The sequence below is a fragment of the Brachyhypopomus gauderio genome, unplaced genomic scaffold (genome assembly GCF_052324685.1).
Source record: "Brachyhypopomus gauderio isolate BG-103 unplaced genomic scaffold, BGAUD_0.2 sc37, whole genome shotgun sequence".
Lineage (NCBI taxonomy): Eukaryota > Metazoa > Chordata > Actinopteri > Gymnotiformes > Hypopomidae > Brachyhypopomus > Brachyhypopomus gauderio.
The window spans coordinates 396325-414725 of record NW_027506867.1 but is presented as its reverse complement, the minus strand read 5'-3'; the positions used below and the strand labels follow the sequence as shown (position 1 = coordinate 414725).

The following is an 18401-nucleotide window of genomic DNA, read 5'->3' as shown; positions in this document are numbered from 1 at the left end:
GATGCCTATGCAGATATAGGCATAATTGCTGGGCAACAGCTTTTTCTATGATCTTAGATATAAATGATGTGTTTGAAATGGGTCTATAAATAGATAGTACAGTAGGATCAAGATTTGGTTTCTTAATCAGAGGTTTAATAACTGCTAATTTACATGATTTGGGCATGTGACCTATTGTAATGGATGAGTTAACTATAGTTAGAAAAGGTTCAGTTACCGCTGGTAATACCTCTTTTAATAACTTTGATGGAACCGAGTCTAGTGTGCAGGTAGCACAATTTAAGGAAGAAATTATTTTCTCTAATTCTGATTGTGGGAGTGGATGAAAAACATCAAGTTTTTCTCCCAGTATGCGAACATGCAGGTGATGCAGCTCCAGATGGAGGATGAGAAGGTGCTGTGGCCCAAGGAGCTTCTCCTACGTTACTTTGTGCTGATGAACAGACTCCAGGACATCCTGGATACCAGGATGCATCTGCAGAACCTACCAGGTAAACCTATTAGGTGGTTTACAGCACTGAAGGTGAAAGCTAGTGTTTGAGTGAGTGAATGACCTTTTTGTCTCTTGTCTTCCAGCTCAGCTGTTGCTTAACCTCCAAGATTCCAGTTACACTCCAGAGTCACTCCAGTCTCCAGTTAAAGCAGAATGAATAAAATATGCTTACATTATGTTGCATTGTGTTATCTTACTGGTCCAGTATGGTGACAAACTCCATTTACACTTAATTCACTGTATGTGGTTTATGGACTGTGTGGTGAGGGTGGCATTCAGACCACCATATGATCTGACTTACACAAATGATAATTCATGAGGATTCCTAGAAGCTGACTGCAGCCAGCATCCAAGTTATTTTAAAGGCTGTTAATTGTACTAAAGATGGTCTGTTTGCCTGTTGAGTGGGCATGTGATTCTGACTTCATGTGCATCTGTCAGAATAAGTTAATTTAACATGGATTACAGAAATTAGAACCTCAAAAAAGAGCTTATGATGGCTCTAGCACTTGTATGAATACAGAAACAGACCACTGGAGAATTATCTAAAGTTTAAAAGAAAAAAAGATTTATTAGCATTGTGCTCCACACACCTTGTACCTTCTGAAGACATTTCCATGGTACCAGATCTAGACTTTTTTTTAGCTTGATGGTTAAATTATTACAATAATTCATTTTTATTGTTAGATAATTAAAATAGATTTTAATAGATTTAAAATATGTAGAATTAAGTGATCATTTAGCCCTGCATGGCATCCATACTCCACCTAGTGGTAAATAACGGGATGGCCCCCAGTGAAACGTTACTGTCCTTGAGCTAAGGAAAATTAACAAAACATTTACAGTAGTTTTATTATTAGTGGTGGGAGTAGCATTAGTATTATGTTGAATGTATACCCATGATATTTTAAATAAATATAGCAGTTTTGGTCATAATTAAAATGTAAAAATAATAGGTATAAACCATTCATGTAATTCATTATCATTGTCGTGGAAATTTCTGAAATATACGAGGACTCAGGCGTGGTTAAAAGAGAAATTTATTAATAGACAAAATAAGCATGAAAATTCAGTCTAGAACAGAAGCTGAGAGGAGAGAGAACCGTCCCCCTCCTTTATACCGTTTAGTAGGCGGGGTTCTTATCACATGTTTACACTACATTTGGGCACACTGAGAACACAAGGCAGAATGCACAGTAGACAGTTTTTGCCTTACATGTGCATTCTCTCCTGACAGTAGTTTTCATGTTTTAGCATAAGCAGCAGCTTATAGAAACAGCTGATGGGTCCGCGGGTCAAGGCAGATAAGAGTGTTTTCTACCTCTGCACATTCCTTTAACATAGGTCATAATACACACATACACATGAGCACATGATTTCATACTGAATCACACTTCACAATTCTCTTGTAATCAGTATAACACAATTTCCATCACAATCATATACACTATATAATATAGTATATACAGTTGTGATCAAATTTATTCAACCCCCAATGCTGCGAAGGGTTTTATGAAATTCAGTGCACATTTGTAATTGTGTTCATAATGAAATCTTACAAGGACTTGTTAAAGAACTAAATGCAACTAAGATAGCATCAATTTTTTTTGTCATAAAGTATTAAATGGCCTTTTTGTGATTTCTTCATTGACACAATTATTCAACCCCTTTACGACTACCACTCCTAAGAACAGAGGTTCATTCCAGTGTTTTCCATCAGGTATTGAAAACATCTGTGGATGTCAACGAGCAGCAGTCAAGCATGATAAGCACCAATTAGGCAGATTTAAAAGGACTGTGATACTCAGCTCCTTCTAGACATCTACTGGTGTGTTTCCAAGCATGGTGAAGGCAAGAGAATGGTCCCAGAAGACAAGAGAAGAGGTTATTGCTCTTCACAAGAATGGCAATGGATATAAAAAGATTGCGAAGTTGTTAAATATTCCAAGAGACACTATCGGAAGTATCATTCGCAAGTTCAAGTTAAAGGGCACAGTGGAAACGTTACCTGGTCGTGGCAGAAAGAAGATCCTGACCGCGACTGCTGTGCGCTACCTGAAGCGTAATGTGGAGAAAAATCCCCGCGTGACTGCTAAGGAACTGAAAAAAGACCTGTCAGATGTGGGCACTGAAGTTTCAGCTCAGACAATAAGGCGCGCACTGCATAACGAAGACCTCCATGCCAGAATGCCCAGACGCACCCCCTTGCTGACTCCAAAGAACAAGAAAAGTCGACTGCAGTATGCCAAAAGTCATGTGGACAAGCCACAAAGGTTTTGGAACAGGTTTTGGAAACTAAATTAGAACTGTTTGGGACAATGGACCAGCGCTATGTTTGGAGAAGGAAAAACCAGGCTTATGAACAAAAGAACACCTTGCCTACTGTGAAGCATGGCGGGGGGTCAATTATGCTTTGGGGCTGTTTTGCTTCTAATGGTACAGGAAAGCTTCAACGTGTGCAGGGTACCATGAATTCCCTTCAGTACCAGGAGATCTTGGAGGAAAATGTGATGGAGTCAGTCACAAACCTGCGGCTTGGGAGACGTTGGACCTTCCAACAGGACAATGATCCGAAGCACACATCCAAGTCCACTAGAGCATGGTTGAACATGAAAGGCTGGAACATTCTAGAGTGGCCATCGCAATCACCAGACTTAAATCCAATTGAGAACCTCTGGTGGGACCTAAAGAAGGCAGTTGCAGTGCGCAAGCCTAAGAATGTGACTGAACTGGAGGCTTTTGCCCATGAAGAATGGGCTAAGATACCCATAGGTCGCTGCAAGACACTTGTGTCAAGCTATGCTTCACGCTTGAAAGCTGTCATAACTGGAAAAGGATGTTGTACTAAGTACTAAAAAATAATGTCACTAGGGGGTTGAATAAAACTGATAATGATGTGAGCACAGTAAAGACATTTGTGGTTATTCCATCATAAATATTATGTTATGTTTGTCTAATTTATAAGTGCCTCTTTGATATAATTGTAAATAAGATGACTGAAATGATCAAAATCAATGTCAAACTGGCCAAAACACTTTATTTCAGTGGGGGTTGAATAAATTTGATCACAACTGTATAGTATATACACTCACCGGCCACGTTATTAGGCACACCTTGCTAGTGTCAGGAATGGCAATCACGCCCGTGACCGCCAGAGGGCGCCATCGCTGGAATATTGACCAGAACACCTGACTCTAATTTACTATTCACCACACCCTACTTAAGGACTCTGTTCACAAGTCGCCAGTGCGAAGTATTGCCTCTCTGAGTGTCTTTACCAAGCTGTGATCCTGTGTATTTCTCTGATTGATGTTCTGGTTTCTGATCCTTGCTCTGTGTTTTTGATCCTCCTGCCTGTTTGGCCCTTTTGTTACCTTTGTCTGCTGCTCTTAGTCTTCTCTGGTTTTTGACTCTCCCGTTTTTGTCTTGCCCTTTTGTGCTGCTGCCTGTCTACCCTTTGGGGTCGTCCCCTTTTGGGACTTCAGTTCATTGTTTTTCTATATTAAAATTCAACATCTTTACACCTGCTAATGGATCCTTCTCTACCCTCGGGTTCACCACCATTACAGCTAGTACCAGGTTGGACCCCATTTTGCATTCAGAACTGCCTTAATCCTTTGTGGCATAGATTCAACAAGGTACTGGAAACATTCCTCAGAGAGTCTGGTCCATGTTGACATGATAGCATCATGTGATTGCTACGCAGTTGCTGCAGATTTGTCGGCTGCACATCAATGATGCGAATCTCCCGTTCCACCACATCCCAAAGGTGCTCTATTGGATTGAGATCTGACTATGTAGGCCACTGGAGTACAGGGAACTCATTGTTGTGTTCAATAAATCTGTCTGAGATGAATCATGAATTATAACATTGCGAGTTATCCTGCTGGAAGTAGCCATCAGAAGAAGGGTACACTGTGATCATAAAGTCAAATTTATTTATATAGCACTTTTTACAACACATGTTGTCACAAAGCAGCTTTACAATCGTATGGCTCCAGATCCATAATGAGCAAGCCAAAGGCAACAGTGGCGAGGAAAAACCCACGATGATGGTGGGGATTAGGAAGTGAGGGAGAGACAGCCTCCCTCACATGCACCTGTTTTAATTAACTTTGTAATTTTATTTGTTGGCTGTAACTGTATTGCTGTTGTTGCATCTTGGCCAGGGCTCCCTTGAAAAAGAGGTTCTTAATGGGATTTTTCCCTGGTAAAATAAAGTTTAAATAAATAAATAAAAAATTAGGAAGAAAACCTTGGGAGGACCAAGACTGAAAAGGGAACCCATCCTCCATTGGGCAGCCTGTTGGCACAAGTCCGTATTTGTGGACAAAAGGTGGTTCTACATTTATGGTTCTAGTTCCCACAGTCCCTTCGGTGTAGATGTTGGGCCTCAGGTAGGAGCATCAGCACGTCCTCTTGTGGCAATGGCACATCCAACCCCGGCATCAGTACATCCACTGGCAAGTCAGACCATCTCCCAGGTGCTTGTAGGTGCTTGCATGCAATCGTCTTGGGTAGAAGCCTGCAAAAAGATAGACAATACAGACTGAGTGTGTGGACATCAATTTAAACCACTATTGATTTAAACATACATAGCTCAAGTGTTGTAACGTGTGAGGAGGACTGGGTATGGATTTTGATAGGTGAGTGTAGCAGTTGCGTGGCAGTGTTTTCCAAAAGAAACACATGATTTTCAGTTTTGAATGTTTGAATGTCTTATGTGAACAACTGTGTTTAATGTTTTGCAAAAAGTGTGTTTTAGAATTTCTAAATGAGTGTAAGGCAGAGAATGTGCTTAAGGTTTAGCACACCAGGTCAACAGATAGGCTACATGGGTTACATGCACAGGGTAACATAAGAGTGGTGGAAGATGCACACAGGTCGACTATATCCTCTGTAGGAGACGAAACCTGAAAGAGGTTAGTGATTGCAAGGTGTTACCCGGGGAGAGCGTAGCTAAACAGCATAGGATGGTGATATGTAGGATGATGTTGGAGGTGAAGAAGAGGAAGAGAGTGAGAGCGGAACCTAAGATCAGGTGGTGGAAGTTAAAGGATGAGGACTGTGGTGTAAAATTCAGGGATGAGGTGAGGCAGGTACTGGGTAATGGTGGTGGTGTTCTGGATACCTGGGATGAAACTTCAAATGCAGTGAGGGATGTGGCTAGGAAGGTACTTGACCTCAGGACAGAGGAAGATAGACAAGGAGTCGTGGTGGTGGAATGAGGAAGTTCAGGAAAGTTTGAGAGGAAAGCGGTTGGCTAAAAAGAATTGGGATTTTCAGCGAGATGAAGAAAGTAGACAGAGGTACAAGGAGATGTGTCGCAAGGCAAAGAGAGCAGTGGCAGAAGCTAAAGAGAAGGCATATAGCAAGCTGTATGAGAAGTTGGACACTAAGGAAGGGGAAAAGGATCTGTACAGATTGGCCAGACAGAGAAACTGTGATGGGCAGGATGTGCAGCAGGTTAGGATGATAAAGGATAAAGATGGAAATGTGTTGTCTGGTGAGGAGAGTGTCTTGGGAAGGTGAAAGGAGTATTTTGAGGAGCTGATGAATCAAGAGAATGAAACGGAAAGAAGGTTAGAAGAGGTAGAGGTTGTGAATCAGGAAGTGCCTCAGGTGAGCAAGGAGGAAGTAAGGGCTGCAATTCAGAGAATGAAGTGTGGTAAGGCAGTTGGACCTGATGATATTCCAGTGGAGGCATGGAAATGTTTGGGAGAGACAGCAGTGGAGTTCTTGACCTAAGAGGAGGTTTATGGATGCAGTGGTAGAGGATATCAGAGTGGCTGGGGTGTCAGTGGAGGACACTCAGGACAGGGCCAGATGGAGGAGTTTGATCCGCTGTGGTGACCCCTGAAAGAGAATAGCCGAAAGAAGAAGTGCATTAAATTAGATCATTCATCTAGTGTGATTATTATAAACTTACGATTGTCCAAGGTTTGTGCCAGCACTGTTCAGTTTCAGTACAGCTGTGCACAGGGGGAACAACTGGCACACTGAGCTGAGAAAAATGTGCAGTTTGAAAAAGCAAAGCCACTATACGTTTGCATAGGGCAGTGTCTGCGACATGTGAACAGCATGCGTGTCTCAGCACAACAGGAGTTGAATCAGAAAGTCCAATCTGTAAGAGGGTAAGCAAAATTAGTAATGACTTTGTTTAATTCAGGGGTTCCGTATACCAGTCCTGGGGATCCTATATCACACGTTGTGTTTTACCTTTTCTAAAACCTGATTGACCTATTTAGCAAATTAAGATCAATGTGGGTGGGGCCGAGTAAAAAAAGTGTTTTAAAATGGAGAAAAAAAATGTGCATGGCATAAGAACCCCAAGAATGGAACCTGGACCCGTTTGCTTATTTTATGACAATAGATTTTGCATACAGAACATGGATAGGCTATCACTGACATTAAAATAATGCTCAAGTTATACATAATCCTGAGACATGTATATCTGTCTAACCCAGGGATGTCAAAGTCAAATACACAGAGGGCCAAAAAACCAAATTTGCTACAAGCAGAGGGCCGGACTGGTTCAATGTTTATTAAAACATATTGAAATGATTGCACATAGCCTATTGAACCAAGACCTAACACAGTGTATATTATTTAATGCTTAAATGAATAAAGCAATATTTTCTTATGGATCTGTCAGTAATTTCAAGTGAAAACATTTTTCAGCAAGCAAACAGATAAAAACAAACTTCCTTCAAAGAAAACATGTCCTGTACATTAAATGAATAAAGTCAGGGGTGCAATTACTTACTTTCTGAGGTGTATGCAAACATACTATCGGAACGAACGAAAGTTGTTGACGGGGGGAGGGGGGGGGGGGGTGGCGAACGTAAGATGGACACAAATTAAGTATTATATCTCATCGATTTGGCACCCCCTCTAGTGCAGCGCCCCTATGCGTCGCATACGCTGCATGCCCCCTTTTTGCGCCACTGAATAAAGTAATAAAGGTTTGAAAAGTGCTGGAATTTAGGCTAAGTACTTGAAAATGCTTGAAATTGTAACTACTTCGTTTCACAACAAATATCTGTCTGACTGAACAGGAGTGAGTTTCCCAAAACGTTCTTAGCACTAAGTACTTCTTAACCTCGTACATAAGAACGAGGTTACGAAGTACTTAGTGCTAAGAACGTTTTGGGAAACTCACCCCAGTTCTCTTGTATTGCGTTAACAAATACGAGCCTCTTGTAATTCCAGGACGAAACATGAGAGAACGTGAAGACGTTAAGATTGGGCGTTTTGAAAATAAACAACCATTAAATAATGTGAATAAAAAACGAATCATTTCGAATATATGTATAAATATTTAACTTAATTAAGTTTAATGTGCTGGTGCGCGCAAAGTTGCAAAATTCGAGAGGTGCACGACCTCACGAATCGACAGAGCGCACAGGTGAAGCCACTGCGATTACGTCATTTTCGCTGCGCGGACCCTCGCCGCTTGTGTGCGCTACAGTGACTTTGCGGGCTACCGTTGCATTGTGGGGAATGTAGTGTTTGTGCGTGCAAAACACCATCGGGTGGCTGTGTCTTGCGGGCCGGTTCTAATAGTAATTAAATATCATCCAGGGGGCCATAGATAATCAATTCACGGGCCGGATCTGGCCCGCGGGCCTTGACTTTGACATATGTGGTCTAACCTGTCAACAAACCCCTTAACTTTTGTTAGTCAAAAACAGTGAACATCTGAACTTAACGACAAACAGAGACTCCAACCCAGTCACTGAGACCCCATGTCATGCATATTTTAGTGCTTTTCCTCATTTATAATACCAGATTCAGCTCATTAACTAAGTAAAAAACTGTCATATTGGAGGAACACAAAAAAACTGCAAAGTATAGTGTTGACAGGACTGACTCTGGGGACTCTGTTTTGCCAATATATTCATTCCTAGAGCAGTGTCTCTTAATCCTACTTGTGGTAATTCACATAGCTCAACACACATAATCCACTTCACTAGTGACTTAATAAACCGTTTGTTTGATAAGCAGTTGGAGCTAGATCATGTACATTCAATACTTAGTGTGTTGAATCGTGGAATATTTAAAACTGTGTGGAGCAGTTAGGAACAGGACTGAGAAACACTGCCATAGAGTTTCAAGCTCAGCTCCAGGATACCAACAGCTCAATGTTATTCCAATTTTAGAACAATACAGTTGTATAAAATTAAAAATAATTTAATGCTAAACTGTGCAGTGTTGTGGACACAGGACTGAAATATGAAACCCCTGCTTTAGCCCTACACTTCCTCCTCCCTACTCGTAAACTGTGTGGTGACTCCTTCTTCATGGACCTGTAGCACAGGCTCTCACACTGACCTCCCCTGACAGACGGTGTTCTGTCGAGTTGTGCTTAGCATCGAGTTGTGCTCGTTTGCGGTTTTGCACATGCGCAGACCCACAGGCTTGTCATTTGTTTCTATTGTCATTTTGACCTATAAACATGTAAATGTTTTACATACTGGCTTTGCAAAGATGACATGAGGCAGGATTTCATGAGGCAAATTCGTGGTGGTGCCTCCACTTTTCTAGAATGTTCAGAATGGTCAGCGCAAAATTTAAGAGATTTCTTTCCATGCTCTCTACTTCACTGTAATCCATGCCTTAAAAACAAACAAAAGATAAGATATATAGCACATTATACTCAGTACTCTATATATAATAGAGATGTACTATGAAATGTACCATTTTACATCCAAATAAAATTATAAAAGTTATCCCATCTCTTCTCTCTCCCTATCCATATATAGCTATGGAGAACAGGTGGGATGAGGTATTCAACTTCCTCTCTCAGGGATCATACCCATCTGGGTATAATAACTCCCAAAAATTACATTTGAGGAGGTATGCTTCCAAATTTACTGAAAAGGGTGAGCATTTATTTGTTTAAATGTAGCCAGTGTCTTGGTAAGGTAGCTCTTTAATTATTATACGACTTTAATGAATGTTAATGAATATTCAATGCAGAAGGACAGCTTTTCTTTAAAAGTAGAAAAGCCATAAAATCCAAAGAAGAGGCAAGAAAGCTTTCAGGAATTTCACGCCTCTCCGATTGGAGGACATTCAGGCATCCTGAAAACTCGAGCTGCAGTGTGCTCCAGATTTTACTGGCTTGGCATGACCATTGATCTTGACAACTGGGTATGTGTTGAAGTGCGTTCTTGTGTGTTTTGAGCTGTTGATAAATCTGCATAAATATTAACAGTGACTTTCTTAATGGTCTTGGAATGTGATCAGTGCCAGCGAACTGGAAAACCTTTGACTGGTGCCCAGCCATTGGAGTGTATAAAAGTAAATGTCCAGTGGTATCTCTATAATATACAACAGCTTTTAAGAAAAATGTTGAAATGTAAAATAAAACATGTATGTTTTAAATTTATAGGTATCTGCTGTCTGGGAGCTCATTGGCATTGATTGGACAGGACCGCTTCCAAAAACTGCCGATGGCTTCCAGTATATCCTGACAGCCACAGATTACTTTTCCAAATGGGTTGAAGCTTTCCCAATAAAGACAAAATCAACAGCTGAAGTGGGACGAAATATTTGCTCAATTTTATATAGACATGGTTGTCCAAATAGAATACTCTCTGATCAGGGAAGAGAATTTGTGAATGAAGTATGTCTAATTTTTTTTATAAATGAATGAATGTTTCAATTTATATAGTGCCTTTTCACGATACCCAAGGCGCTTTACAATTGTTAAGACAGCTACCTCTCAGACAACCAATCACACACCGGCGAGAAGCGGCAGCCAATTGCGCACAGCAACTTGTTTTTATTGAACAGAGAGAGACACAGACATACACTATGGGCATTTTTGCTGTTTAAGCATGGTTACATAAATGTGTCTCTAAACATACTTAATTATAGCATTTTACCCACATGTCTCATATCAAAATGTTCAGAACAATCTCAGCTCTCTTCCTAATGAGGTTACATTGACTTAGAGTATTGCATAAATAAATAATATGGTCCTAAACCTGGAAATATGAGGCATATTTTCAAAAATTTTCATATTTTATATGAAATTACACATTTACTAAAAGATCAATAATATTGTTGCTTGAAATATGTTTGCTCAAGGGTTTGCTTCACAAAAATAGTGAAACATGTAATATATATAGTAGTATACAAGTACAAAAATGTGTACACCAAACTACGAAACTCCCATCAAACTCCTGAACTACAGGCTAAATCAGCATAGCCAAAACCATATCCACTCATCTAGATTATTATATACTATACTTTCACATCTACAAAGCAAGCATATAGGCAAAAGACAAATACGAAATAATAAAAAAATAAGTAAAAATAATTTTATAAAGAATAAATTACGAATTTTGCACAGAAGCAGTTTCTAGCTAGCCAGCCAGCTAGCCAGGAGGCTAGCTAGACAGCTAGTAACACATCGCGAGCCGATCTGCGATCGTCCGCTATTATAGTGAGCAATATTGCAAAATAACATTCATTTAGCCTTCGATCTGTTATACTTTTCATAAAACCCTTCAGGAAATCAACATAGGTTCATAACCGCTATGTAGTAGTAGTAAGGGCTAGTAGTAGTAAACTACTGAGCAAAACCGGTTTGTTTACCTCAGGCGTCAAAAAGCGGCCAAAACTTCCGCAAAGGGCGATATGTTTCCTGAGGTCGTAGGTCATCGGTCACGAGTCTCTCCTCAGGCCTACAATATGGGGGTCATCAGTAGACGCTAGCTAGCTAGATGCTACATAGAACTACAAACAGGACTACAGTACACCATCGCGAAATTCGCGACCCTATCTGTGATCGCCCGCTATTATAGTGATCGATATTGCATTTAGTCATCGATCGTTTATATTTTTCATAAACCCCTCAGGAAATCAACACAGGTTCATCAGTAGACGCTAGCTAGCCAGATGCTAGCTAGCTGCTAGCTAGCGAACTAACTACACGGGACCATCGCGAAATTCGCGACCCTATCTGTGATCGCCCGCTATTATAGTGATCAATATTGCAAAATAACATTCTATTAGTCATCGATCATCAACATACCTTCACCATCGCCATGTAGGTGAGTAGCGTCTAGCTCTCTAGCGTCTCTCAACTCTTTGACCATGGGAGGAGATTTGGAAAGACTAACTGAAGACATTTACCTGCCACAGAGACCATCAGTTATCCACTTTGCCCCTAAAAAACACACTCAAGTCTGTGATGCAACAACAGAGGTAAATTGAGGCCTACATAGGTCTTGAATATATTGTTTCTTGTTTAGTGTTTATTTGATCCATTCCTTATTATTCAATGAGTCTTTATACAGACATTTTTTCAATTACACAATCATTAGAGTATGATGAGTTTGCCTTTCACAGCTTTCTGTATACCAGTCAACAGTGTATGTGACAATTACCACTGTTGACTGTTGAAGCATCCCCCAGGTTCATCAGCCATACAGGAAAGCATACAAGAAAGAGGTTGTTAATGAGTTCTGTGTTCAAGTTTGACCTGTTGGTCATTTGTTCAGCCTACCCTTGTTTATAGTTTGCATGAAAGGGATTTGGCCTGTTCAAACTATACATGTTGGCCCGTTGGCCATTTAGACCTGTTGGACGTTTGTCAGATGCACTATGTTGCCAAAAGTACAGTTGTGATCAAATTTATTCAACCCCCACTGAAATAAAGTGTTTTGGCCAGTTTGACATTGATTTTGATCATTTCAGTCATCTTATTTACAATTATATCAAAGAGGCACTTATAAATTAGACAAACATAACATAATATTTATGATGGAATAACCACAAATGTCTTTACTGTGCTCACATCATTATCAGTTTTATTCAACCCCCTAGTGACATTATTTTTTAGTACTTAGTACAACATCCTTTTCCAGTTATGACAGCTTTCAAGCGTGAAGCATAGCTTGACACAAGTGTCTTGCAGCGACCTATGGGTATCTTAGCCCATTCTTCATGGGCAAAAGCCTCCAGTTCAGTCACATTCTTAGGCTTGCGCACTGCAACTGCCTTCTTTAGGTCCCACCAGAGGTTCTCAATTGGATTTAAGTCTGGTGATTGCGATGGCCACTCTAGAATGTTCCAGCCTTTCATGTTCAACCATGCTCTAGTGGACTTGGATGTGTGCTTCGGATCATTGTCCTGTTGGAAGGTCCAACGTCTCCCAAGCCGCAGGTTTGTGACTGACTCCATCACATTTTCCTCCAAGATCTCCTGGTACTGAAGGGAATTCATGGTACCCTGCACACGTTGAAGCTTTCCTGTACCATTAGAAGCAAAACAGCCCCAAAGCATAATTGACCCCCCGCCATGCTTCACAGTAGGCAAGGTGTTCTTTTGTTCATAAGCCTGGTTCTTCCTTCTCCAAACATAGCGCTGGTCCATTGTCCCAAACAGTTCTAATTTAGTTTCCAAAACCTGTTCCAAAACCTTTGTGGCTTGTCTACATGACTTTTGGCATACTGCAGTCGACTTTTCTTGTTCTTTGGAGTCAGCAAGGGGGTGCGTCTGGGCGTTCTGGCATGGAGGTCTTCGTTATGCAGTGCGCGCCTTATTGTCTGAGCTGAAACTTCAGTGCCCACATCTGACAGGTCTTTTTTCAGTTCCTTAGCAGTCACGCGGGGATTTTTCTCCACATTACGCTTCAGGTAGCGCACAGCAGTCGCGGTCAGGATCTTCTTTCTGCCACGACCAGGTAACGTTTCCACTGTGCCCTTTAACTTGAACTTGCGAATGATACTTCCGATAGTGTCTCTTGGAATATTTAACAACTTCGCAATCTTTTTATATCCATTGCCATTCTTGTGAAGAGCAATAACCTCTTCTCTTGTCTTCTGGGACCATTCTCTTGCCTTCACCATGCTTGGAAACACACCAGTAGATGTCTAGAAGGAGCTGAGTATCACAGTCCTTTTAAATCTGCCTAATTGGTGCTTATCATGCTTGTTTGCTGCTCGTTGACATCCACAGATGTTTTCAATACCTGATGGAAAACACTGGAATGAACCTCTGTTCTTAGGAGTGGTAGTCGTAAAGGGGTTGAATAATTGTGTCAATGAAGAAATCACAAAAAGGCCATTTAATACTTTATGACAAAAAAAATTGATGCTATCTTAGTTGCATTTAGTTCTTTAACAAGTCCTTGTAAGATTTCATTATGAACACAATTACAAATGTGCACTGAATTCCATAAAACCCTTCGCAGCATTGGGGGTTGAATAAATTTGATCACAACTGTATGTGCATACCTCTTCTAATGAACTGATCTGGCCAGGCATGGTCATTGTATGGGAGGGAAATCTTAATTCTACATCATGCAATGGCATAGGGAATTGTGTATAGATGGCCCTGGGTTTGAAAGGCCCTGGCGTTAAACTAGGGCAAATGAGAATGGTGTTCATGTATTCACATGCTTTTGGCCATGTAACTGTAATAGTACAGGGATTAGAAAAAACAAATATCTATGCTTTGACATTCATGCTGTGCTTTCAGTTCGAATGTTGTGGGCTGCAGAAGACTGTGGTCGGGTGGAGGCAGTTGTTGGACCATATAAACTGTTTGATTCGTCTTTCCGTACACTGCATGGGACCGAGTGGCTGGCTGATGATGTAAGAGACCAAATCACTGTCAAAATGTATTACAAGAGGAAGTATAACAATCTTTAATGGTTGTTTATTTTACAATGCAGGTTATTGATGCGTACTTGCACACACTCATTGAAAAACAGCAGGTAAGTGGCAATTATATTTATGTAGCTGTGTTAGGTATTTCTTGCAACATAATTAAAATTTCAGTTGTTCTTAACAGAAAGCTGTTCACCAGCTCTGTGGCGTTATTGCAACATCGTTGTTTTCTGGACAATTCCAGAGGCTCAAAAAGGTACTTTCATCACTTTTACAGTCTAGCAGTAATGATTATCAGTAACAATAATGACAACTTTGTATTCAACACATTCTTTAGATGACGTTTCCACTGGAGGAAATCTGGATGTGCCCTGTAAACACTGGGGCTCACTGGGTTTTAGTGGTTTGTTTACCTTTCCTTATTTTTCAGAGCAGGTTTGTTTACACTACAAGTCAAATGTTTGGTCACACCTACTTTGTTTATTTTTATTATTTTTGACATAAAAAAACTGGAAAGATGCTAAAGCAATGAACGAATGCTGTGCTCTATTTATGCTCTAATAAACAAATATTAGATTCTTTGAAGTAACTGTCCTGTTCATGAAGCAGCACCTATGATGCTTTAACATCAGTCCTGAACACATTCTCACATGCAGAGACCTTGTAGAGAACTAAAGTTCTGAAATAAAGGGTGCATTTAAAATCAAGTATGTTGAGAATTAATTAATATATACAACAACCTTCCCAAATTGTCTTATAAACAAATTAAGGCATAATCCTTTAGATTAAAATGCCTTTTTTTGTGTTCAAACATTTGACTGGTAGTGTACATCAGTCATTATTTGCATGAATCGTACAGAGATATTCTAATTGTGCTATGATGCAGCAGAATGTTATAATATGACGAAAGAATAACATGAATGAACTCATTTCTTTTATATTGTCAACATGTCTGACAAGGTCCTTGTGTTGATCGATCCCCTGGCAAATGAAAGTGCACTCGAGCGCAAGCTGCTACGTAACTGGCGGTAATAACATTTTAACATTGCTATTTTACAGTGCTAATTTTGGAGCTTTTTTCTGAAAAGAACTGGTGTGATGTTAAACTGTGTTCTTCTATCATTTTTTTAAAACAATAATTAGGAACTTCTTAAGGATGACAGGACATGGAGACCAGGAGCCTAAATGGACAGTACAAACAATGCTGCACAACAAGCAGCAGGATTCCAGCAGTTGTGGGATTTTAGTGTTGAGGGTAAACCTTTTGAAAATAATGTGATGGGCATTTATAAGTAACTGATATTACTCTTACCATGTAAAATGCCACTTTGCAGTTTGCAGAAGATTATCTCCAGAGGAGAAACATCAGCGCTGTCCAGACATCCCCACAAGATGTTACCAAGGCACGACTTGAAGTAGCCTGTGCACTGCTGCAGTGTAAAGTTCAGTGGTATCAAACACTGCATGAAAGCAGTGCCATAAAGTTTTCTTTAGTCAAAACCCATATAAATCCATATTCCATCATCTGACTCAAAGGTAACAAAACTATCAATCTGTGTCCTGTACCATAAAGCTACTGCAGAGACTCTTTACTACATGATTATTTCTAGAGAATAAGTGCTACAGTTTAAAACCATACTAAAATCATTGTTTCTAGGGAATGCAGATGATTACTGTGTGGTGTGCTCCTTGCTGGAATCTGATGCAGACAAGAGCATGATTGAAATGGTAATGTATAACATAAGCATACTTTGTATTATTAGACAACTGGAGTAGTATTAGTACTAATATGTACCTAATGGCTTTTTTTGGGGGTAGGTGCAGTGTGATTTCTGCAGTAGGTGGGCACATGTTGAATGTGCCGAATACAACAAAGACACTAGTCTTACATATGTGTGCAAAAAATGTTACTGTTGTAAAAAGTTAGTGTTGTGCTTGGTTTATATACAAGTTCTAATAAAGAAGTTCTAATAAACTGCATATCCATGTTTCCCTTGTCCATACAGTGCACACAGAGTTAGTAGCGATGTAAAAAAAAAACAAAGATGGGTGTGACGCTGGGCGCAGGGAGACAGACGAGGCATGAGTCCAATGGTCTTCCACAAATGTTATTTTATTTAATACAAAAATAGTCCAGACAGCGCACGTATAGCTTACACACATGAACGTATAAGACTGACATAAATGACTAACAAAGACGAGCACGGGACACTGCGCGAACGCACATTAAATAGACAAACCACATAAGCGCCGAGTGTTCACGAGATGAGCCACAGGTGAGACTGATGAACACACTCAGACACAACCACACCGACGGAGATCCTGTCTACGACTAGACGTAGACAACATAAACACACGGCTGAAAGCTGAAACACATGTACTGAAACACATGTACTGAAAGCATGATTTGATAAGGAAAGCATTATTTGATGTAAGATATCAGCCTATCGAGATATGCTCACCATGTAAAATATTAATAAGGAAGCTATAATAGATTTTAATCCACGCTTCCCTTGTCCATACAGTGCGCACAGAGTTAGTAGTGATGTAAAAAAAATATATGGGTCTGTACTGAAAGCATGATTTGATAAGGAAAGCATTATTTGATGTATGATATCAGCCTATCGAGATATGCTCACCATGTAAAATATTAATAAGGAAGCTATAATAGATTTTAATCCATACTTCCCTTGTCCATACAGTGCGCACAGAGTTAGTAGTGATATAAAAAAAATATGGGTCTGTACTGAAAGCATGATTTGATAAGGAAAGCATTATTTGATGTATGATATCAGCCTATCGAGATATGCTCACCATGTAAAATATTAATAAGGAAGCTATAATAGATTTTAATCCACGCTTCCCTTGTCCATACAGTGCGCACAGAGTTAGTAGTGATGTAAAAAAAATATGGGTCTGTACTGAAAGCATGATTTGATAAGCAAAGCATTATTTGATGTATGATATCAGCCTATCGAGATATGCTCACCATGTAAAATATTAATAAGGAAGCTATAATAGATTTTAATCCACGCTTCCCTTGTCCATACAGTGCGCACAGAGTTAGTAGTGATGTAACAAAAATATGGGTCTGTACTGAAAGCATGATTTGATAAGGAAAACATTATTTGATGTATGATATCAGCCTATCGAGATGTGCTCACCATGTAAAATATTAATAAGGAAGCTATAATAGATTTTAATCCACGCTTCCCTTGTCCATACAGTGCGCACAGAGTTAGTATTGATGTAAAAAAAATATGGGTCTGTACTGAAAGCATGATTTGATAAGGAAAACATTATTTGATGTATGATATCAGCCTCTCGAGATATGCTCACCATGTAAAATATTAATAAGGAAGCTATAATAGATTTTAATCCACACTTCCCTTGTCCATACAGTGCGCACAGAGTTAGTATTGATATAAAAAAAATATGGGTCTGTACTGAAAGCATGATTTGATAAGGAAAGCATTATTTGATGTATGATATCAGCCTATCGAGATGTGCTCACCATGTAAAATATTAATAAGGAAGCTATAATAGATTTTAATCCACGCTTCCCTTGTCCATACAGTGCGCACAGAGTTAGTAGTGATGTAAAAAAAATATGGGTCTGTACTGAAAGCATGATTTGATAAGGAAAGCATTATTTGATGTATGATATCAGCCTATCGATGTCAGGGCTGGCTCGGATTCCACACCATCTACCTCCACTAGGGGCACCCGAGTCAGCCCTAGACTACATCCACGCAATCAGCAATGATCCGTCTCACCTGTTGCCATGGCTTTTTAAGGAAGCTTTTGGAGACGGATCATTGCTGATTCGTTTTGGTTATGCCGGTACGTTCTCAGCCCTTTCTCTTGTCTCATTCTCAAGTTAAAGGTGTCTCGCCACCTTATTCTTTCTCTCTCCCTCTCTCTTGTTCTTTCACTTATTCGAGTCTCTGTCTCCTGCGCTGCTTTCTAGCCAATCTCAAGTTTTCCTCCATCTGTTTCTCTTCCTATCCGTTATTCATTTATTTTGGGAAGGTTTTGTTTTGTTGCGGCATTTTTGCCAGTAGCCAGATTCTTCTCCTGGTGTTCTTATTTCCGTTTTACGCGACGAGTTTTTTCCGCGTCCTCTTAGTTGCCTTTATTATTTTTTCCACCCTCTCGCTACGAGTGAGTTTTGCTTTTCATGCGTCAGTCTTCCGCGTTGTTTTTGTTTCCTTTTTCTATTTTCTAAAAAATATGGGTCTGTACTGAAAGCATGATTTGATAAGGAAAACATTATTTGA

General features: G+C 39.9%; 2 long non-coding RNA genes across 4 annotated transcripts; one reads left to right on the top strand and one right to left on the bottom strand.

Moving 5' to 3' along the window:
- Positions 1–4411: 4411 nt before the first annotated feature.
- LOC143485540 (uncharacterized) lies at positions 4412–11561 on the bottom strand. The gene is made up of 2 exons (XR_013122913.1): positions 11102–11561; positions 4412–5018 (listed from the first exon to the last, which is right to left on the bottom strand). It is a non-coding gene; the product is annotated as an uncharacterized LOC143485540 (long non-coding RNA).
- Positions 11421–16141, top strand: LOC143485541 (uncharacterized). Of its 3 annotated transcripts, none has more exons than XR_013122915.1 (3): positions 11421–11559; positions 13991–14377; positions 14459–16141. It is a non-coding gene; the product is annotated as an uncharacterized LOC143485541 (long non-coding RNA). The 3 variants fall into 3 exon arrangements; XR_013122916.1 differs by having other exon boundaries at positions 13991–15149; positions 15265–16141; XR_013122914.1 differs by having other exon boundaries at positions 13991–16141.
- The last annotated feature ends 2260 nt before the right edge of the window (positions 16142–18401 follow it).